General features: G+C 40.9%; 1 protein-coding gene across 2 annotated transcripts in view; it reads right to left on the bottom strand.

Annotated features, from left to right (window-relative positions):
• CAMKK1 (calcium/calmodulin dependent protein kinase kinase 1) overlaps window positions 1-21,918 on the bottom strand; it is a 139,122-nt gene extending 117,204 nt beyond the window's left edge. For both annotated transcript variants that reach the window (XM_081314145.1, XM_081314144.1), the window contains exon 1: window positions 21,671-21,918. The gene's annotated coding sequence lies outside the window, so the exon portion shown is untranslated. The remainder of the gene's footprint in view (window positions 1-21,670) is intronic.
• Between the last annotated feature and the right edge of the window lie 1,451 nt (window positions 21,919-23,369).

The raw sequence follows: 23,369 nt of genomic DNA, 5'->3' as shown, positions 1-23,369 counted from the left end.
CTGTGCGCTCGCACAGAGAGGGCCTCCTCAGGGCGACCCCCAGGGGAAGGACCTTCTCTGTTGGGGCACCTACTTTGTGGAATCAGCTCCCCCGGGAGCTCCGGATGGCCCCAGACCTTTGGTCCTTTCGTCGTGACCTTAAGACATATCTTTTCCAACAGGCCAACCTGGACTGATGATAATGGGGTTTTAATTATGATTTTAAATGTTTTTATTGGTTTTAGTGGGACTTCGACATAATTTAATTCTTTTTTAATATTTGTATTTATTGTATTTTATTGTTGTTAGCCGCCCTGAGTCCTTCGGGAGATAGGGTGGCATACAAGTCTTATTCATTCATTCATTCATTCATTCATTCATTCATTCATTCATTCATTCATTCTAAAAAATAAATAAATAGATAAATAGATAAATAGATAAATAGATAAATAAATAAATAAATAAATAAATAAATAAATAAATAAATAAATAAATAAATAACTGCATTTCTTTAAAATTCTCACTGGATACCACTTCAGACTCAACGTAGACCTAAAACCAGAACCATATCCTATTCTCAGCCATAAAGTTCAGTAGGTGGGCCAATCTCTCTCAGCCGTACCTACTGCACAGGATTGATATACTACTAAATGCTGGACTATCTTGAAAAGCAAGTTGGAAAATTCAACCAGTGCAGAACGAGGCTGCACCAGCTACTAAAATCAGTCATTTTATTACTTGTTTCCAACTGCAAAATCTGCCTTGTTCTGGAGACAACCACATGGGAGGTATACATAAGACTTCAGATTTCCCACTGTAGATGACCCCAAACTTATGAGCAGTTTTTAAAGGAAATTCTGCCATCTCATTAAAAACTCAGAAGCTAATCTGGCAAAGTTGAAGACTGCAGAGGAAGGGATCCACTAGTCGCAGGGGTAGGCAACCTTGGGCCTTTTATGACTCGTGGACTTCAACTCCCAGAATTCCTGAGCCAGGCTGGCTCAGGAATTCTGGGAGTTGAAGTCCACGAGTCATAAAAGACCCAAGGTTGCCTACCCCTGCACTAGTGGGAGGAGAAAGAATTCCCTCTTGTAGCCCCCATGAGATTGGGCAAAACCTGATGAACTTCATAAAGAATAAGAACTGCCCCTGAGAGACTAGAGAAAGGGCTTAACAGCCAGCCAGCCTTGATATTAACTCTTTCAAAACTTTTGGCGAACATAAAACTTCAAGCCAATCCATAAACATGAGCAAACACGATCAATGGTGAAGAATATGTAAGGGAGAATTAAAAGGGTCTAACTAAAAGCCTTGGAAGCTGGACAGACCAATCAGATGGGCCAGTTTGGACTAGTGGTGAAGGCACCAGGCTAAAAAGCAGGAGAACTGTGAGTTCTAGTCCCACCTTAGTCATGAAAGTTAACTGGGTAACTTTGGGCCAGTTAATCTCTCTCAGCCCAACCCACCTCAAAGGGTCATTGTTGTGGGGAAAAGAGAAGGAGGAAGATGTGTTGGATATGTTTACTGGCTTGAGTTATTTGTAAAAAGAAGGAAGGAAGGAAGGAAGGAAGGAAGGAAGGAAGGAAGGAAGGAAGGAAGGAAGGAAGGAAAAAAAAGTTAGGGTGATAGATTGGAACTATCCCTTTCCTTCTCTATATAATCTACCAGTTTCAGACTTTCCCCTAACTATAAACTTTTCATTACATTTCTTAACCTATTTTTGCTGCATACAAATGTTTGTTCCGGCAGATCCTAAGCAAACTCAACTTTCAGTGCCAAACAAAGTCCTACACCTCTTCTGCTTGTCTACCCTTTGTTTTTACAGTTTCCACTTAGTTTAATTTCACCAACACTAGCCAGAGCTTTTATTCTTCAGACAGCATAAACATTTAATGTTTCTTTGGGGAGATTTATTGTTTTGTAAGCATTAAGAAATAGCTTTCTTGAAACTAATTCACTTTCTCCATGAGACTTTGGAACAGGAGGAGAATGGAAGATAAAAAATATCTCAATTTTGGAAAGAAAAGCACACAAGTGCTACATTTACCCTCCCACCTGGATTTAATAAGTTCTAAAAAGGCAGATTTTTTTTTTAAAAAAATTAAGTTCTAAGAAAGGTAGTAAAATGGGGCAAAATTCACTTAACAAATGTTTCACTTAGCAACAGAAATGTTGGGCACAAATTGCGGTCGTAGGTCAAGGAGCACCTGTATCATTTTGTGAGGTCCTGCTTTTTTGCAGTTGGTTTCTGTAAAAATGCTTTGCGTTAGGAAGGAAGGAGAGAAAGAAACGCACACTCTTTGTATGGATGTATACGGTACATGTGTTTTGCCAGTTGCAGTTACATCAAAAGAAGCAAAGCTCCTTTCATCTTGCAGGACCCAGGTGGCCAGCCAGGATTAGCTGTTGCCGCATTTAGTTCAGTAAAGAGTTCATCTTAGTCCTGTTCATCAGTGCTGTGTCTAGGGGCTCCGCTGGGCAGAATGCCCAGACCCAGCCACTTGGAGAGTCACCTTGCAGTGCAAAGAGAGCTATCAAAATGCTAATTCACCTTGTCTGAGCTTGCTAGTCTAGCCTGAAACCTGTGCCAGATGCAGTTCAACTAAAGATCAATCTGCCAGACAGAGGTACATTGATGGATAGGACAGCAAGGTAAGGCAGACATTCATATACATTTAGATACACCACTTTCCTACACACCACTAAGAATATCTCAGAGCAATCTCATTAAAATAATAGAATTCATGCATTAGAGTAGCAATACCAAGCAAATTCACGCAGCAACACCTGATCAGCAAACAGGTAGCCAAGACAATATGCCATGGATCTTAAATGTGTTGCTTTCCATATCACAAAATGATGTACAATTAGACTTTCTAGAGAGTTAGCAGCTATTTTCTTGCCAAAATTTGATGGGTGAATTATTTAGCATAAGTACCAAGATTTCCAGCCAAACAGCAGAAAAACAAAGAAGCAAGATTTGCTAAGTGTGCTGAGAGACTTTGTTTATTTCCTAGATTTATATACCACCCAATCACAATATGTAGATAATGGTATATTTCCAAGTCAGTCACTCAATAAAACCCCTATCTGCATACTCATCAAAAGTACCTGACCATTTCTCATATGTCACCTTATTATCACCGCTGCAGCCCTGACCAGAGAAGATTTATCTCTTAGTTGTAGGTTAAGACACTTATGCAATGGGATTTTCTTTCAAATGCATTAGCACTCCCTACTCAAAGAGGGTGTGTTTGTGTGTAAGTGAAAGGGCATAGGTGCCAATTAGCCCATAAACATAAATATATCTTCAGAACACACATACTGTTTACAAATTATTAATAGGAAAAAGGTTATTCATAGCCAGGCTTTTCCTGTAGCATTAATTGCATCACAAGGGGAAAGCAATTCAACTAAGTGCAATGTTTTTCCTCTTTGAAGCTGTAATGAGAGAGAGAGATCTTTTTATTATTGTAATGCTATCACACAGATGCTAAACTTATAAGAAATAAAAAAATGTCCTTTATTCTCAGGGTTTTCAGGATTCTACCTAGGGCATACCCGTTTCTTTAAAATAGGGGTACAAAAATATAGCCTGGTGATTGAGAGACTGCATTTGGCCCTCTAATATCCCATTTCTTACCCCCAGAATTCCTTTTTCCCCTTGTTTTCCCCTTTTTGTCAGTTTGGGGGGTTAAGAGCAGTTGATTTGAACTTGACAGTTGCTTTAAGGCAATGGCTCTTAACCTTTCATATGGTAGATCCCATGAATCGCCATTTAAGAGCCTACACCAATATAGAAACAATAGGTTTCTGTTTTTATTCACAGAAAGATCGGTAGATGTTTTCAGGATTCTGTTATTATAAATATACAGGGTTACAGAAAGCTTTAAGAAACAAAAAAAATGCAGCAATACTTTGGATGATTTTTATTGCTCTAATCACCGATCTTAAAAGGAATGTCATCATGAGGAAAAACAGGGTAATAAATTAGAAGCTTGTGGCTACATTTCACTGACTAGCAAAAGAGAATCAAATATCCTCCTTAACCTTGATCCATTGAGTATTTGTTAGTCTCAGACAAAAAAAAAGTATCACTGCTTCTGCTGGAATAATATGAAGAACCAAAATCTTTTTCTTCAAGACTCTGGCATGCTTCTGGGAACAATTCAAGGTCCTGGTTATTGCCTTTAAAATCCAATATGGTTCAGAGCTTGCTTACTTGTAGGACTGCCTCTCCTGACGGGTTTTTGCCTCTCTTTATTAGATCCAGCAGAGTAGGCTTGCTTTTAAATTACCTCTATGATACAATCTCATTTGCTGGGATTTCAGAGGCTTCTGTTATGGCATTTGTCTTATGGAACAGCCTTCTTCCAACATCCAGAAGGCCCCAACACTCCTGGCCTTCCAGAAGGCTATGAAGACCTGGTTCTTCCCCCTATTGCTGAGTCAAGATGTTAATTGAGCCTAGTACAATGTAGTTTTGTTCAGTAGGGTGCCTTTGCTATTATACTATGGCTGTCTTAACTTTGATCTGTATTTGTGTTTCATGGTTTTATGGTACATATTTTTGTGGATTGTTGATAGCAGCTCCAGGTTATGTATTTAAGAAGGGTGGCCATATAAATCCTATAAATGAAGAAATGAAAAGAAAATCAAATCTTTCCTTACATGGATGACAAAATGAAACGAACTGTTTGCTTCATTTGAAAGAAAATACCTGCACAGTTCCAACTAACAACTAACCATGCCCTAATTTGTGCCTCATGGCCAATTGCTATGACTTCAATCAATTTGCCTCAGCACACTAAACTCAAAACTGGTTTCTTTTTAACTTCTTGTCCAGTGCAGACATTTGAAAGACAGATGAGCACCAAAGAATGAGGACCATCTGCAACGTACATGCTACCAACTGAGAAACGCAGCTTTAAGACCTCCATCAGACCCCTCAAACCTCTGATAGCCACACCAAAATACAGGCCTTGTTTCCCCCCCTCCCCCGAGTCTAGGGGTGTAGCTCTTAATATGCTGCTCAAAACGTGGTTATGGCATTATTTCCTAAATACTTTATACGGCATTTAATGTAAACAACTGAGATTTCAGTGTTCAGTGTTAATGAATGAATAAATCAAAGACGTGTCAAAACTGAGTCATTCATTTGTGACTTGACAATAATTCAAAATTGGAGTATCTTAATTTCTAACTGTGCATTCATAACCATTAACAAGGCAATTAAAAAAACAAATTCTAGTCTTTTTTCCCAAATGAAGTGCATTTTTTCATTTTGAGAGCATCTATTTTTAAATGAGTATACAGCCAATTAGCTTAAAATTGCTCCAAAGTGGGTTCTGCTTTGTTTAGTGTGCATTTCCTGTGCAGTTTCTTCACATTTCCTTTTAAGAAAAGTTCTCAGGCTTATACTGTTTCCCATCAAGTTGGAAGTCAGATTTTAAAACTGGAAATGCCTCAACTGGTGCTCAGTAAAAGCTAAGGTCAGACACTGAAACACCAGGAATAAGACATCTGATATATGATATATATTGCATAATTTAGGACAATGTGGGAACTCTTTTTCAATAGAAAGTATGAAGTTGAACGTGACATCATATCAGAAGACAGTGGAGCTACAATTTTCAGTGGGGGTTTTTTGCTTTGGAAAGATCTATTATTTTAATAAAGTGAAATATGTTTGGCCCTGCAAAGACTTCATATATGTATTTCCCATTGTTCTTGATTTTTTTTTTAAAAGGACCAAGATATTTTGCATTTTGCCAGTATAAAAAAAGGTAAAGGATTTCCTCTGTCCCCCATATCCAATTGTAAGGGGGCAATGCTCATCTCCATTTCTTAGCCAAGGAAGCCAGCATTGTCTAAAAACATTCCCGGGGAAGCACGGAATGCTGTTACCTTCCCACTGAAGTGGTACCTATTTATTTATTCACATTTGCATGATTTTCAACTGCTAGCTGGGCAGGAGATGGGACAATAATGGAGGCTCACACTCAGATCTTGAACTTGGGATGTCAGCTGACAACAGCATCTTTAACCACTGAGCCATTTTGACAGCAAAAATTGTTAAACTGTGGTGAAAAAACACGGCTAGGGAGTCAATAGGTTGCTCTGAAATTGCCCACCTCTGATTGAAAAGTTCATCCAATGGCCTTTCCTGAATATTAGTGCCTAAATCACTGACAACCACCACCATCTAAGTGTGCTTGACATGCTGTTGTATCAGTTATTTATAATAATAAATATATGTGTGGGCCACAATTCCAGTTCAGAATTATGAGAGTAGTAAAAATTGAGTCCCTCAAAGTTAGACTGATAAATTAGAATCTGTGACAGTAAATTCTCCTGAAGTACCTTGTAGATTTCATGGTGAACCTCTCTACTTTGAATTATGCCAACAGGCATGAAGTTATCCTGCACTGGAATTACAGCCTTTCAAACTAGAACTCCCTCTCCCTAAGTTTATATATTTTGTTGTTGTTAGTTGCAAAGTTGTGTCTGACCCATCACGACCCCATGGACAATGTTCCTCCAGGCCTTCCTGTCCTCTACCATCTTCTGGAGTCCCTTTAAGCTCACGCCTACTGCTTCAGTGACTCCATCCATCCATCTCATTCTCTGTCGTCCCCTTCTTCTCTTGCCCTCAATCTTTCCCAGCATTAGGCTCTTCTCCAGTGAGTCCTTATATATAATGAAAGCAAATCAGTTCCTGTTCCATCTCCTCTTTCTGATATCTTTCTCTCCAAACTCAGGCAATGAACTTGGGTTAAGTTATCCAAGCAGCAGCAAATAGGCTGCAAGTATTAACATGATTCTTTCAAAGTAAGCCATGTTTCACCAGAACATGTCATGTGGGCTAATCTGCTCAAGTACATGCCACTGAATAGAAAGCGTAACAAAATTCAACAACGTTGCTCTGATGAAAGGGAGAGCAAAACTTGGTTTGAGGAAGTTGATGGGTTCAGATCCGGAAGTATTTGTGTGCAATTTTTAATGTGTTTACAGAAGCTCATATTTTGAAATCTGAATCTATGATTCCATATTTGCTTATGGTACAAATAACTTTTAATTGTTTTAAGAGGACTGCTATTTAATATCCAGCATGTTTGACTGACAGTTCATTGAAAATGTGTAGATGCACTTTTGATACTGGGGAATTTTCCTTCAGAGTTCAATTCAGGTCTTTGAATAAGAAACAAGAACAGCAACTGTTTTGAATCCAAGCACTGAGACATTTTTAATCAGACTGTATATAAAATATGTTGGATGTGCATGATATATTTTTAGGAATCAGGTGGTATCAGATATATTACTGTGTAGTGGTACTGTTCCTAAAACATTTAATAACTTGGGGCAAGTAGGAAGCGTGTATCAGCATCATGCCTAACCTTCATTTGATCCTAGTACAGGTAGTCCTCGACTTACAACAGTTCATTTAGTGATTGTTCAAAGTGACTTATGACCGTTTTTCACACTTATGACTGTTGCAGCATCCCCATGGTCACGTGATCAAAATTCAGACACTTGGCAAATGACCCATATTTACGACTGTTGTAGTGTCCCGGGGCCATGTGATCCCCTTTTACGACCTTTGGGCAAGCAAAGTCAATAGGGAAGCCAGATTCACTTAACTGTGTTACTAATTTAACAACCACAATGATCCATTTACAAATTGTGGCAAGAAAGGTCATAACATGGGGCAAAACTCACTTAACAAATGTTTCATTTAGCAACAGAAATGTTGAGCTCAACTATGGTCGTAAGTCAAGGACTACCTGTATTGCAATCACCCTTTTCCGGAAGGGATTGGAGAACATGGCTTAATGTAGATTCACCTCCCTTCGACATGCATTCCAATTTCATCTCTCTGTGCCAGATTGCCAAAATGGAAAAACAGTAGATGTAGCATAGCCAAATGTAGTGGGTTGGTGTTTTGTTAGCTCATGGATTTGACAGCGACACTGAAATTAAAGCAGGAGATTGGGGGATTGGTAGTAGGTATTATTTTACCAACAACAGATTTTCTAAGTGTGCAAACATGAGCTCTCTTCCCAGAAGCTGGTTTTTCAAAACAACTTAACAAAGCAGAGTTCTTTGCTTGCCAAAGAACCACTTGGTGTGATTAAACTGGGGAGAGGCCCTTTCTCACCTTCTTACAGTGACCCCATAAATTAAAAAACAGCCAAAGCTTACAATTCAAATTTTCATTATAAAGGCCTTCCCATGAGATAATGGTCCTACATTATCCCTAGAAATATAGCAATAGCACTTAGACTTACTATATACCACTTCATAGTGCTTTATAGCCCTCTCCAAGCAGTTTACAGAGTCAGCATATTGCCCTCAACAATCTGGCTTCTCCCAAAGATGCTTTTTCACGAGGCAAGTGGACTTTCTTGTTTTTCTTTGAAGATGTTTCGCTTCTCATCCAAGCTTCTTCAGCTCTGACTGGATGGTGGGGAACGAAAGGATTTATATTCCTTGCAGTCACCTGTTTATTTGCATTCTTTTAGCAAGTCGTTAAAGCTACCTGGAGGCTTTTCTGTGTCTTCAGGGTCACTTGAATAGTGCAAATGGGTGTGGAGCCTTCTTGGAACTGCTGAAAAGACTGTGTTGTACACTGGAGATAGATGATGTTGGATCCCTCCCCCTCTGTCGAGAGAGGGCTATTCAATTTTGACATAGATGGCCTCTCTGACCCCTCTTTCAAACCAGTGGTCATCTCTGTCCAAAACGTGGACTTTCTGGCTTCTCATTTTACTGACTCAAAAGGATGGAAGGCTGAGTCAACTTTGAGCTGGTGAGGAACAAACATTCAGCAGTCGGCAGAATTAGCCTGCAATACCGCATTCTAACCCCAGCGCCGCCAAGTCTGGAAATGGAGATTTATGAATCGGTGCTGACATGAAAAGGAAAAATCATGTAGCAAAACAGTTCCAGATATATGAGAAATTTGGCTAGAATTAGCGTGGGGATTTTGCAGTAGGAGTGTGATGGCTCAGTGGTTAAACACAGCTTACAGCCTGGGTTCAAGATCCAAGCACCACAGGATGGGATGAGCCCCCATTCCTTGCCCCAGCTATTTATTTATTTAAAGCATTTTATATAGGTTTCGAAACATGTCCTTTAGAAAGACATGATTCTGAAGTACAGGTAGTCCTTGTCTTATGACCACAATTGAGCCCAAAATTTCCATTGCTAAGTTGTTAAGTGTGTTTTGCCCTATTTACTTCTTGCTGCAGCTGTTAAATGAATCATTGCAACTGTTCAGTTAGTAACCTGGATGCTAAGTGAATCTGCCTTCCCCACTGACTTAACTCGTTAGAAGAATGCAAAAAGTGATCTGCTGCAACAATTGTGTGAGAAATGGTCATAAGTCATGTGAGGTGATCTCACGATGAATCGTTAAAGGAGCTTCCAAGCAAAGGCATCACGCAGAGATGCAATCATATTAGCTTTATTCAATGATAGATCAAAGAGAAAGAAATACTTGGCATGAAAGCATTCATGCCTGCATGTGACAGAGAAATAAAATAAAACAAAACAAGCTAGCATTACATGACTAAAACAGAAAGACTAAGAGAATAGAAACTAGAAGAGAAATGGAGACTAGAACTAGAACAAAGAACAGCCCCTCGTGCAGAGGTATTTATGGGGGGTCTTGGTCCCTCCCTGACCATAAAACACTCTCACCAATGGGGCTGTCGGGTCTGGGACCCTTGGCTCATCAGTGGAAGCAAAGAAGCCTCTTTGCCTCCATCTGATGACCTTTTTGGGGAACTGCCAATGGCTGGCACTAATCATCTAACAAGTCAGTTTTCCTTTGTCACTTTAAACGATCACTAAATGAATGGTTATAAGTTGAGAACTACCTATACCAAGCATGTCGAACTGCTGGCCCACAGGCCAGATGCATCACATTGAAACTGCGCCCACCCTGTTGCCGGAAATGGGGAAAAAGTCATGATACATCGCACGGTGTCACGTGACGTTGCGAGTTTGACATGCCTGACCTATAACCTGTTTTTCCTACCTGCTATATTTTGATACATATTTAACAATTTCAAGGACTCTTGTTGTAAGCCTTGGTTAAGGAGTTCCAACCTAGATCTTTCTCTTTTGTTCCATTGTACAAGCAACCTAAATCCGAATATAATCACTACAATTTCTCTTTCTCTCTCTCTCAAAAAAAACCCATCTCAAAGCAAAGCAGGCCTATTAATGTTCATACCTGAAACTACATTATTCCAAAAAAAAAAGAAAGAAAGAAATCAAGCAGGAAAATTACATTTTCCCTCTTGCAGCTGCCAGCCAGCCTCTAAGCTGTCTTCTTACAGGCTAACAGCTCTCGTTTTGCTAACAGCGGGTTTTTTCCCTCTACAGGAAATTAACTTTTTTCCCCCAGCCTGAACACAAGGCTTCCTGGAAGCCATATGGAAAACTTACAAATATAAGTAGCCCTTGCCTAACAACCCTAATTGGGACCGGAATTTCTGTCGCTAAGCAAAGCCATCATTAGGCAAAATATCAGTAACTACATCACTTGGCAGATCTGGTAGTCCCCGGTTACAGTTGTTAGGCAAGGACCACACTGTTGTTAGGCGAAGAAATGATGCTTCTCTTGTCCTGCCCCACTCACCTCTGCTTCAACTCCCCCCCAGCACATATCTCCCCACATCTATGCCTTTTGGCAGCCTTGCACTCTGCCAACCCACCAGCCTTCAGCAGATTTTCACCATCTTCTTCCTGCAACTGCTGATAAGGCACACCTGGCCAAGGCAGCTCCTGGTCCTTTGTGAGACCTTTTTTGACAAAGAGACAAAAAAGGGCAGTAATGGAGAGAGAGATGGACAGATAAAGGGAAACTGAAGCACCCACTTTGGTTATGAATGCAGGCGGGATGCCAATCATCTGAATTTTGATAACACGAAGGTGCTGCAATAGCCATAACTTCAAAGCCTGATCATAACTATGCCTTATTCCGTGCCGCCATAACTTTGAACAATCACTGAATGAATGGTTGTTATACAAGGTAGTCCTCTACTTACAACAGTTCATTTAGTGACTGTTCAGAGTTACAATGGCACTGAAAAAAGTGACTTATGACTCTTTTTCACACTTACAACCATTGCAGCGTCCCCATGGTCACATGGTCAGAGTTCAGACAATTGGCAACTGACTCATATTTATGATGCTTGCAGTGTCCTGGGGTCATGTGATTACTTTCTGCAAACCTCTGACAAGCAAATTCAATGGGGAAACCCAATTCATATAACAACCGTGTTACTAACTTAACAACTGCAGTGATTTGCTTAACAACAGTGGCAAGAAAGGTCATAAAATGGGGCAAAACTCACTTAACAAGTATCTTGCTTAGCAACCGAAATTTGGGGCTCGGTTGTGGTCCTAAGTCAAGGATTATCTGTACTGTTTCCCTTCCTTCTAAGTCACTCCTTTATGAGTACAAGAGATAGTGAAACATTTGAAAACCTGCACTTTGCAGCCACTTTGCAGCTCCACATACAAGTTAAAACTCTTTTTCCTTATTAGAAAGGAAGGGATGAGAAACTGTATTTATATATTTGTTTATTCATATCCCATCTTTATTATTTAACTCAAGGTGATTAAATATACAAAAAATCTCCTTCCTCCTCCTATTTTCCCCACAACAACAATCCTGTAAGGTGGATTGGTCTGAGACAGAGTGATTAGTCCAAAGTCCTAATGTCCAAAAGCAGACTATAATTCAGTCTCCTGGTTTCTAGTCTGGTGCCACAATCCCTAGATCAAAATGGCTTACCATTAATTTATTTGATAAATTTATTTAAAACATTTATATAGCTGCCCATTTCATATCAAATTTCGTATCAAATCCCAATCAACAATTAAAACAATGTCAATAAAAAGAGCATAACACCTGTTAAATTCATACTATCTGTCTGTCTGTCTATTTATTTAAAAGACTTTTATAGCCACCCATCAGATTCTGAAAAAAAACCTCTGTGATGATTGGATCATTGAAGACTGATGATGGCTGATAAAAGACAAGCAGGCTCAACTCTGACTTTGTGACAATCAAAAGAGGGGATGATTGATGTTAACATTCATGAAGGGTCGGTGAATTGCTCCGTTTGTCAAATGTACCATATATTCCTTTCTTCCTTTGATGAAACTCTTGACTGAAAATTATCATTTTGATCTCCTTCTCTCTTTACCCACCAAAACTAAGGACATATTTTGCCAAGTATTTTGTCAAATAAACCAAGAACCAACATGGTTATTAATGTCAATTCTTTGAAGTAAGTCAGGTCAAGAAACCAAGTTTCACAAGAAATACTGAAATTCTACATTATTATTATAGCTTAACAAAATGTTAAGACTGACAGCGTTTCCCCACTCCTCCCTCTTACAACAGTGAGTAGGGTAATCTTGAGTTTCAAAGCCATTTGAACTTTTTTCCCCCCAGAATGCAAGATCAAAGGACTGTCATTTTTCCAGATAAAACCAATACTGAAATATAATATCCATCTGCTTGTGGTTAACAATGTTTTAAGATACCTATGTTTTTTCCAGCTCCGAAAAAACAGGCTCATTATGAAACCTTCTCTCTAACAAGGCTGATTTGCTTACATTTTGAGCCTACAATATTAATAAATATTGTTCCATATGATCCCAGTGCATTGTTGTTGTTGTTGTTGTTAGCTGTGAAGTTGTGTCCGACCCATCACGACCCTATGGACAACGTTCCTCCAGGCCTTCCTGTCCTCTACCATCTTCTGGAGTCCATTTAAGCTCACGCCTACTGCTTCAGTGACTCCATCCAGCCACCTCATTCTCTGTCGTCCCCTTCTTCTCTTGCCCTCAATCTTTCCCAGCATTAGGCTCTTCTCCAGTGAGTCCTTCCTTCTCATTAGGTGGCCAAAGTATTTGAGTTTTAGCTTCAGGATCTGGCCTTCTAAAGAACAGTCAGGGTTGATCTCCTCTAGGACTGACCGGTTTGATCGCATTGCAGTCCAAGGGACTCGCAGGAGTCTTCTCCAGCACCACACTTCAAAGGCCTCAATTCTTTGGCGCTCAGCCTTTTTTATGGTCCAACTTTCACTGCCATACATTGCAACGGGGAAGACCATAGCCTTGACTATACGCACGTTTGTTGACAGGGTGATATCTCTGCTTTTTAGTGTGCTGTCTAGATTTGCCATGGCTTTCCTCCCAAGGAGCAAGCGTCTTTTAATTTCTTGGCTAGTCCCCATCTGCAGTGATCTTGGAGCCCAGGAAAATAAAATCTGTCACTACCTCCATTTCTTCCCCATCTATTTGCCAGGAATTGAGACGGCCGGATGCCATGATCTTGGTTTTCTTCAACTGTACTCAAAAATTCAGATGTACGAGAACTGATATTGGCTTTATTATTTTTCTCTCATTCTTTTTCCTTTGTGGTCTCTAATGAATTGCAGCTTGTCACCATTTGACACTGGTTTATATAAAACTTATTAGCAGACAGGTAAAAAATAAACAGAATAGATAAATATGAATAAATGTAAGAGAGTACTCTCTCGGCTTTGTACCTCCAAAATTTACATTTTTCAGATGGGGGGGATCCGTGGCTTTCTGACAAAAAATACTTTAGAGATGATGCATTCACAATGCTAACAATAGGTCAATTCTGCTGAAAATAAGTCACTGCTAGTAAGTTGCTGAGCTAATGCATTGGGCCAGCCATATTGTATTATAGATACCTGTCTGGTTAGCACAGTTATCAGGCTCATTATAAAACCTTCTCAGTGTTATAATGCCATCTGTCATTCTGTATGCCGCGCATGCTTGACCAGGTGCATTTTGACTGGTGTATGAGGCAAGCACCATCCTGGGCTTACAAATGAAGATCATGCTGGGAGACTGCATTTTTTAAAATTCCAATTTATGAAAAAGAGAGGGAGAAGTAAAAATATAGTTAATGCAAAATTTTAAGCAATACAGTTTTGAAAAGAGTTTGAGCCTCAAATCCCTTTGCAAGGATAAAGCTTAATTAGCTAATGTCAAGGGCAATAACATTAAGAATAAAAAGCCTGCAGCATAGGTTGGCATAGCATGCAAAAATAAAATATTATTTGGATCTGATGTTGAGCAGATAACTAAACAGAACTTATTCACAGTCTTTCTCAGCATTTTCTCCCATCTATTATATCAATCTCAGAGCCCTGAAAATGGTTATTAATCCATGACGCAGGAAAAAAAAAATTAAACACATCTTACTCTGAAGTCATTTGCAGAGGATTTTGTTTGTTTTATCAAGGAAGAGGAAGGAAATTGGGACAAAGACTTCTATTGATCTCTAAGGAAACTACACAAGTTAATATATTACATACAATATCATGAAGTACCATTAGGTATGCGTGCAACTTTAATTTGTAGATGCAGAAATGCATTCACAAAACAGAATCTCTTGCTGGCAGTTTGAATAAGGGATCTAAGAAAAAGCAAGAAACATTTTTCTCATTAGGGGGGCAGGTCCCCTCATTTACTGTTTGTCTTAAAGAGACATCTTGGGAAGGTTTGGGGTGAAAGATAAAATAGCATTTCTTCAAGAGAGTTCATCCGTAGGAGAAAATCCATTTTCCCCATTATTGAGACTAACTGTGCTGCACGAGCAAGGGAGGAAATCAGAATGCATCTCTATAAGGTTCTTGAAAGTCACACTATTATGCAAATTGAGCTAGGATGGATTGAAAGTACCCTGCTTCTTCCTAGATCATCTGCTATCTCTAGTACAGCACGAGGAAGGCATTTCTTCAGCATTTGCCTCCAATATCCTTTTAATGATGCATTAAAAAAGCTATTTTCATCCAAATCCCATGATCAGAATTGTGCAAGCTATGTTATGCTCTGTGTCATTCTATGGAAGTGAAAGCTGGACTTTGAAGAAGCAAGCTAGGAAGAGTATTGATGCTTTTGAACTCTGGTGTTGGAGAAGGCTCCGGAGAACAGTGAACAACCAAGAAAACAAACGAATGGTTTACTGAACAAATGAACCCAGAATTCTCACAAGGTACAAACGACCAGGCTCAAATTATTATGCCACACTGAGGTATAATAAGAAAGAGGGACTAGGAGTGACATGATAGCAGTGTTTCAATATTTGAGGGGCTGCCACAAAGAAGAGGGGGTCAACCGATTTTCCAAAGCACCAGAAGGCAAGACAAGAAACTGTGGATGGAAACTAATCAAGGAGAGAAGCAACCTAGAACTAAGGAGAAATTTCTTGACAGTGAGAACAATTAACCAGTGGAATGGCTTGCCTTCCGAAGTTGTGGGTGCTCCATCACTGGAGGGTTTTAAGAAGAGACTGGACAGCCACTTGCCTGGAATGGTATAGAGCAGTGACTGAGTGCTGAAAAACCGCCCTGCCCCACCTGCCTGCAGGGTCACCCACCACCTCCATGGCCCGCCGCAGATTGCCCAGGCGGCCCAGCAGCGCCATGGCTGCCACACCCTCCGCCTGTGCCCCGCAGCATCATCTGCGCACGACGGGGCACGAGGGCAGAGTCTTGTCCCCGCTGCCTGGCTGCCATGTTCTTGGCTGTGCTGCTCTATGCAGGCTGCGCCTCGGGGCAACTCTCCTCGGGGGGAGCTGCTGGGGAGGAGGGGGCTGCAGGGGGAGGCGGAGCTGGGGCGAGAGCGTATGTACCCATGCGTGCCATAGGTTCGCCACCACTGGTATAGTTTCCTGCCTGAGCAGGGGTTGGACTAGAAAACCTCTAGGGTCCCTTCCAACTCTGTTATTCTATTATTCTGTTATTTTGCTTTGGACGCAATATGTCAGTGGTTCTCAAGCTGTGGTCCATGGACCTCTGGGGGGGCCACGATGTCATCACAGGGTATCTGTGAAGGTTTAAAAAAATATTATGATTTAAAACTTGAGTTAAGTCTTGGGGTCTGTGACCATGAAAGTTATTTAAAGGGGGTCCATGATGAAGAAAAGGTTGAGAACCACTACAATGTGTGATGACCCAGTTCTCTGGAGAAGGCTGTACGGGTAGGAAATGTGGAAGGAAACAGAAGATCATGACCAGAAGATCAAGATCAAGATAGATTCAGTTTACAGTGTCAATCGGTGCATTGGTGTGAGATCTAAAGGACAAGGTTAGGGACAGATCACCATGGAGAAAAATCTATCTGTGTGGTTGCTAAGAACTGACAGTGACTTGATGGCATGTCATCAATCAATTCAACTGTATATTCAAACTGTCAGTGTTTCAAGAGAAGATCACCGTTTGCTCTATATTATAATCATATACCTTAGTTTAAAAGGGCTGAGTGGTATGTTCAAAAAGGACTCCACATTACCTAGTGCCATTTAATTTTTCCAAAAGATAGAGATGCAGTATAATGAAAACAGAGCTGACCCGCAGGATTAATCTCACACACAGAAAAAAAAAATCAAGGCAATGCAGCTAATTCTACAACATGGCTTTTCCATCCAAGTACAGGTAGTCCTCAACCTATGACCACAGTTGAGCCGAAAAATTATGTTGTTAAGTGAGACATTTGTTAAGTGGGGTTTAGCCACATTTTACGTCCTTTCTTGCCACAGTTGTTAAGTGAATCACTGCAGTTAAGTTAGTAACATGGTTGTTAAGTGAATCTGGCTTCCCCCACTGACTTTGCAAACGGTGATTGCATGACCCCGGGATACTGCAAGGGTCATAAATATGAACCAGTTGCCAAGCGTCTGAATTTTGATCACGTGATCATGGGATGCTGCAAGAGTCGTAAGTCACTTTTTTCAGTGCTGTTGTAACTCTGAACAGTCACTAAACAAACCGTTGTAAGTCGATATCTGTAGTAATGAAATCTGACCTTTCTTAGCTTTTGTATCAACCAAGAATGCTGCCCCATTTCTGCAGATATTCCTTCCTATCTCCATTTTAAAGGCACAAAGTGTAAATTTAGCTTTCTTGTCTAAAATTGACTGCAGCTAAGGAGATGTTGTACAAATAACTTGATGGAAGCAGGGGATACAGATTTTGCACAATAAAGGTATATAACTGAGGCTCCTTCTAACCTCCCACAGCAAAGTTCTTCTAGTATAGAAAAGTATTCAATACCTTGGGAATGATTATATTAATATTTAATTTTACCATTCATGCAATTTATATTTCAATGAAATACAGTAAAATCACGCATTTTTATTCTAGCTTTGGAAATGTGATCAAATCCTAAAAAAGTTGCATGCTCCTACTAGTAACTATTATAGTAGCTACTATAGAGATATAGCTCTTATATGAATCATCACTGTGGGCTTGAATCAGCACACTTTAGGGGCCTACCCATCACACTGACTCATACCAAAAACTAAAGTCTGAGACACAAGAAAAAAAATACTAGAAATAAAATAGCCTTTCCCATTTATTGGACTGAGAGCCATAACTGCAGGAACCTGTGTCAATACAATGGGAAGACAAATCAAACATAAAACATCAATTAGCAAAACCAAAAAGAACTAGATAGAAATTTGGGGAATTTTCTGCCATTCATAAACAAATGATTTCATTCCCAAGAACATCACCAGAGGGAAAAGTAGTTAATTGTGGATTAACCAGTTTTCTGAGCCATAGGGGAGGAAGTATCAACTCATCACTAGATGATGCCAGATGATTACTTTTAAAGAAGTGCACACACATATGCACACATACACACACACACCCTAGTGCAGTGTTTTTCAACAATTTCAAGACATGTGGACTGCAACTTCCAAAATCCCCCAGTTAGCACATCTTAAAGTTGCAAAGGTTGAAAAACATTGCACTAGAGTGATGAGAAATTGCAGTGCTCAAAAGAGAAAGGGATAAAATTTGATTTTCTGGACAATGGAAAGTCAGAAATAGGTGTGTTCTAAACTATCAAGAACACTTTTTTTAAAAACGAGCATTTTGCTTCTACAGACACGCTTACAGATATAGCAAATGGAGTTGTCAGTTATTGCAGTATTATTATCAAATTTACGTGCCCTTTATCTCATGGTTCAAGGTGACTCTGAGCAGCTTAAATGAAAGAAAGAAGATAGTGACATTTAGGGTAATACTGGTGATAGTAACAAGATATTTGGGAAAGTAGGAATTGTCCTAGGTTCAACATATGTGTCAGGGATAGATTAGCATGGAGAGTATCTATGTAATTGCTAGGATTGGAAAAGACTTGATGGCACATAATCAGTCAATCAAACAAACAAACAAATCAACATCATGCAAAATATGATTCAATATTTGGAATGAACAGATAAATCAAAATGTTCATTCAATTAATTGAATTAATTAATAACTCTTATAATCAAGAGTTATTTCAGTATTTGGGGTTTCACCCTATTAGAAACAGAAGCAAGTGGAGAAAAAAATGGAGCTACAAACAAAAATGGAAGGCTGTTGCAAGCTTAAATGAACAATCTATGTTCCAATTTTCCAAATCTTAAGAAGGAATTGAATATTATGGAAATATTTAGTCTGTGAACATGAGAAGAATTGTGATCTTAAAAATGAATGAACGAATGAATAAATGAATCTTTACACAAGATTCTCTCCTGAATAAGACAGAATAAGACAGACCTGTTTGATTAAACTTTTTTGTGAATTTGAGTTGACTCCATTACTTTTATGAGGTGTTAGCCTCAGATAGGATGAGTAAAGGAAAAAGAATTATGAATAGCTTAACTACTTTGTTACCCTGTCCTTCTCATTTTCTCCTTATAAAAGCAATTTGAAGTTTGTTTAGCTAAAAGATTATGACTGAATTGACCCTTCATAACAAGCCATAACGTGGATTTGGTCAGCCTGCAGCATATAACCATGCTTTATAGTTAGCATGTTGGGCAAATCCGATCAATTATGATTTGTTTAAGAAATCATTGTTGTGTAGACTACAGTATGCTATAGAGTAACGTATGAGCCAGATAAATACATCACTCAGAAAATTGACTGCACAAGGACATTACACATTCATTAATTAAGAGATGTGATTCTTTCTTGGGATGATTCCACCAAGGCTCCTATTCTTTGTCCCATTGTAGTGTTTAAATAGCGTAGTGATGTTTTTTTTAAAGAAAAATAGAAATCTCAGCTCCTATAGGTGATAGACAATCTTTTTGCATTTGAACCTTTCATGGATGGTCTCACATTTCCTTTGGGCTCCATGTTTGCATTTTTACTTACAGCACTTAAATATTTTATGCCACCTTTTAAAACCAAGGCCCTCAGAACAATTTTAAATGCATAAATACATGTGACCATTAAAAGCCATCTAATATCATTGTGCAGTTAAAAGCAGGAAAGATTATCCAGCTCTCTAAAATCCAGGTGGAAATAGTCAGAAAGTAATTTCGAACAGAAGAGCATTTAATAAGGATGCAACTACCATAGAAAAAGTCATATCCCTTGCAACTAAATGATAAACTAGGGGGTCTCCATGGAAGACCTCAAGACCAGTACTGGTTTGTACAGTGACAAGCAATCTTTTAAATAAATTGGCTGCAAGTCATTTTGGCTTTTAGAGTCTGGTCAGCAGACCTTTAAACTGGACCTGATGATCAGGCTATGTTTATGCTGGCCCATTGCCAATCTCTAGCCAGCAACCAGATGGGCTACATTCTTCATTGGCTGAAGCATCTGCACCATCTTAAAAGGCAGCATTGAACGGAAGAAATAAAAAAGTGATTTAATCTAACCATAATGGGGCAAAAAATAGTAAGAGCAGGTTTCTCCAAAAGGGAATGCCAGTGGCAAAGGATTCCCGTTTTTGTAGCTGCCCTTCTACAGGTAACAGCATCTCCATTTATAGGAGAATCTCAAAATACACATCTAGTCTTTCAAGGATGCACCACCTTCAAATTCAATCCCACATCTCCATCCAGACCTGCATATTGTCTTACACACCACACCTGGATCGACACAGGGGTCCCTGTAAATTTTTTGCTTTCATTCATTTTTCTTTTTTTGGTTCTCCTGCATGACTGCTAATTGGGGTAAAGCTTCATGCAACTGATGGCAATCCAAAAAAGCAGATGCTTTACTAAGACTTTAAATCCAGCCGTAAAAGTATTTTAGCGTCAGAGTTCAGATGGGAAAGAAAATGAATTCTCTCTCTCTGGATAGAACATGCTGGTGAGAGGGCAAGAATCAAAGGGTCTGAAAAGATCATGTTTAATTAAAGATTAAACATTGGTGGAAGACAGCTCATCAGTAAACCATGAAAGTTATCTGCCTAGAAAGGTCATCATGCCATGATAATCTTTTCCCTCCTGTCTTGAAAAGGGAAAAAAAAAGAACTTGAGCAGCCCTTTTAAGGGAGCATCTTGGTGCAGAATATGAAAAAATGGGGTAAATTATAGGAGTTAAGAAGGTTTAAATGCAGATCTGGATTTTAGTTACTATTCCTTATATGCCTTTCTTATTTCTGACTGCTTCAAGGAAGCTTAAAGGAACCATGCAAAGTAGGCTAGGTAAAAGAAGTGGAGGCCTGTGTCAAAAATGCACCCAATCTCACTGCACACTAAATGTAATTTAAAAGAGTGGTTTACAACTGGGGCCCTATGCCCCCCCCCCCCGCAGCCCTAGGATATTTCAAGGGGGCCACAGATGAAACATTAACAGGTGGATCAGGACACATCTGAGGAGGTCACAGAAAAGCAAAGCGTATTATAACTGTGCCTGCTAGATGTCAGAAAATGCGCCATTTACTGTCCCATGTCTGTATTTGGCATTGGGATCTGGATGGAGGGGCACAGGAGAAAAACAAGGTCGGAAAGGGGGGGGGGAAATGGTGGAGAAACTCTTGATTTCAAAGGAGCAGGTGTGAACTGGAATTTGCCCCTTTAGAATCATTTGCTCCAGTTAAGGACTGTCGGTCTTTACAAAGCCTCTCAATACACTAAGCTCAAGGTTGACTCAGCCTTCCATCCTTCCGAGGTAGGTAAAATGAGGACCCAGATTGTTGGGGGCAATTAAGCTGACTTTGTAATAATGCCGCTTGGGTGTGTGTGTGTGAAAGCCCTAATAAGCAGGCATATACATAGAATGAAGGCTACTGCTAAGCTTGTAAGCCGCCCTGAGTCTTCGGAGAAGGGCGGGATATAAATGGAATTTTAAAAAAAATACTGTAAGAGGTGGGCTTCAAAACAGTCCAAACCTGAAGGAAGCTACACGTCAAGATGCAATAGCAGAATGAACGTGTGCATAGCCGCCCAGGATACACACCTGCACGTGGGGCTGCTGGGGAGCAGAGGCTGAGCTGCTCCGGACTTTCCCCGCATTGGGAATGCGCCTCCGCCTGCGGAAAACCCTTCCCGCCTCGCCCGTTCAGCCAGCCCCTGGCTCGAAAGAACGAGGGGGGACGGTTGGGCGCTCTGCACTCGCTCAGAGGCAACTTTGTCCCTTCTCGCCTTCACCTCTTTCCATCCCCCTTCGTCTGGTTTCAGGGTTTTTCTCAAGCTCCTACGTCCTCTCTGAGCCGGGCGCGACCACCCCTCAGCAGAAGGACGCCGCGTCCGGCAAAGAAGCGGGGTTCCGCATCCATTACCAGCCTGGGAAGTGAAAGAGGGAAGCGTGCAGACCGAGTTCTCGCCGGATCCAGAGCGATTGGCGCTGGGTCTGGAGCCCGGCGGCGGGTAAAGCCACCCGAACAAAGGACCTACCTTTCCCAGCAGACGGTCCACACTCCGCAAAGCCTTCGCTCCGTTTGCCAGAGGAGCGATCGCCGCGGCTCGCATTGGGTGCCGCTGCTCACCTGCCAGCCTCCCGGGCTGAAGCAAGAGGCGGCAGCACCTAACCAGCCCAACCGCCCCGCCCAGGCGAAGCCAACCCGCCTTCGCCCCGCCGCTTCCCAACGTGCTGCTTGCCTGCAACAGACGCGGGCAGAGCGCTCCCACGAGCCTCCAATCCGCAGCCCAGGGCGCCTGAGCCAGGCTCTCGCGCTTCCTCCTCCCCCCTCCCTCCGCCCTCCTCCTCCTCCTCCTGGGGCAGCTCCTGTGACAGACGGCCCGATTGGCAGATGGCACAGCAGCTCCTCGGGTTCTCATTGGACTGGACAATTGCCCGCCCGGGCTTGGATCGCCATTGGAGAATCTTCGGATATGCTGCCGCCTCCGCCGCCGCTGAATCGCCGCGCTGCTGCCTGCCAAGCAGAAAAGTTGTGGAGGGTCTATAATATCAGGGGTCTTCAAACTTGGCCCTTTTATGACTTGTGGACTTCAACTCCCAGAATTCCTCAGCCAGCTTTGCTGGCTGAGGAATTCTGGGAGTTGAAGTCCACAAGTCATAAAAAGGCCAAGTTTGAAGACCTCTGGTCTATATCGAGTGCCCGGGCTTGCTGGCCGGGAGAAGCGGCCAAGATCAGGGAACCTTCCCCTACCCCAAGTCACCGCTTTCCCTTTGGGGCTGAGCTCACCTTCTTTACAGTTAATCTGCAGTTGTGATTTATACGGGCGTGCACGTGTGTGATTTCTCTGGTCTCTGGTGCATTACTTGATGATTTGTTACTCCCTTACAACCCAGATAATCAGATTGATTGATTTATTGAAATTCCATCATTATTTTTTTTTAATAAACAGCTCAAGGCTAGCGGTAACCTTGACGGAAGCGTTTGATAGATTCATAAAAGAAAGGAAAATGGGAATAACTGAGTGATCGGGTCGAGGAATGGAGGCGTATGCCCTCCTCTTTCTGTGGCACACAGGCTGTGTTTACGTGCTAAGACAAAATGTAGTTCTCTTGTTCGTGACTTAGCAGGTTGTGTCAAGCCCAGACTAAATATAGCAAAACTCACCACCCTTGCTTGACATACTATCTCACTGCACTGAATACGTTTTGCCCCAGCCAGCCCATGCAGTTGTTTAAATTAAATTAATTTGATAAACCATGGTAACTATGAATAATGCAAACACAGGTTTTCTGTAAAGAACTATAATGTAAAGGGATGTAGGAAGAAGAAAAGTCTTCATGGTTCCATCCAAGCTGGGGATAAACAACATGGCAACTGCTTTAGGAAGAAGGTTACAGTTTATTGTAGAGGAAAGCCAGACAGAAAGATGGTTCCAGCAGAAAAAGGGGTGAGCACATGTAGGGAGTGGGTTTTATACCCCCTGGAGTCTTTTGTTTGGAGTTATTTCCTGCTTCAGGCTTTGTATTTCCTGTGCCACATATTCTGACCTGAGTCTGGGTGTGCCTTTCTGGTATTCTTGATGGTTGTGGGTCAATCCTATTGTGTCTAAAGGTCATATCCTGCTTTCCTGGGGCTGGGGTATGTCTTTGTCTTCCTAAGCTTCTAGCTCCAACCTTCCTGATGGTCTATAGAACTGGTTTTCTGCTTGGGGGAAAGAGAACTGGGCTATTAAA

The sequence above is a fragment of the Vipera berus genome, assembly GCF_964194415.1.
Source record: "Vipera berus genome assembly, chromosome: 1".
Taxonomy (NCBI): domain Eukaryota; kingdom Metazoa; phylum Chordata; class Lepidosauria; order Squamata; family Viperidae; genus Vipera; species Vipera berus.
Note: the sequence above shows the minus strand (reverse complement) of the source record. Positions and strands in the feature narration are given on the sequence as shown.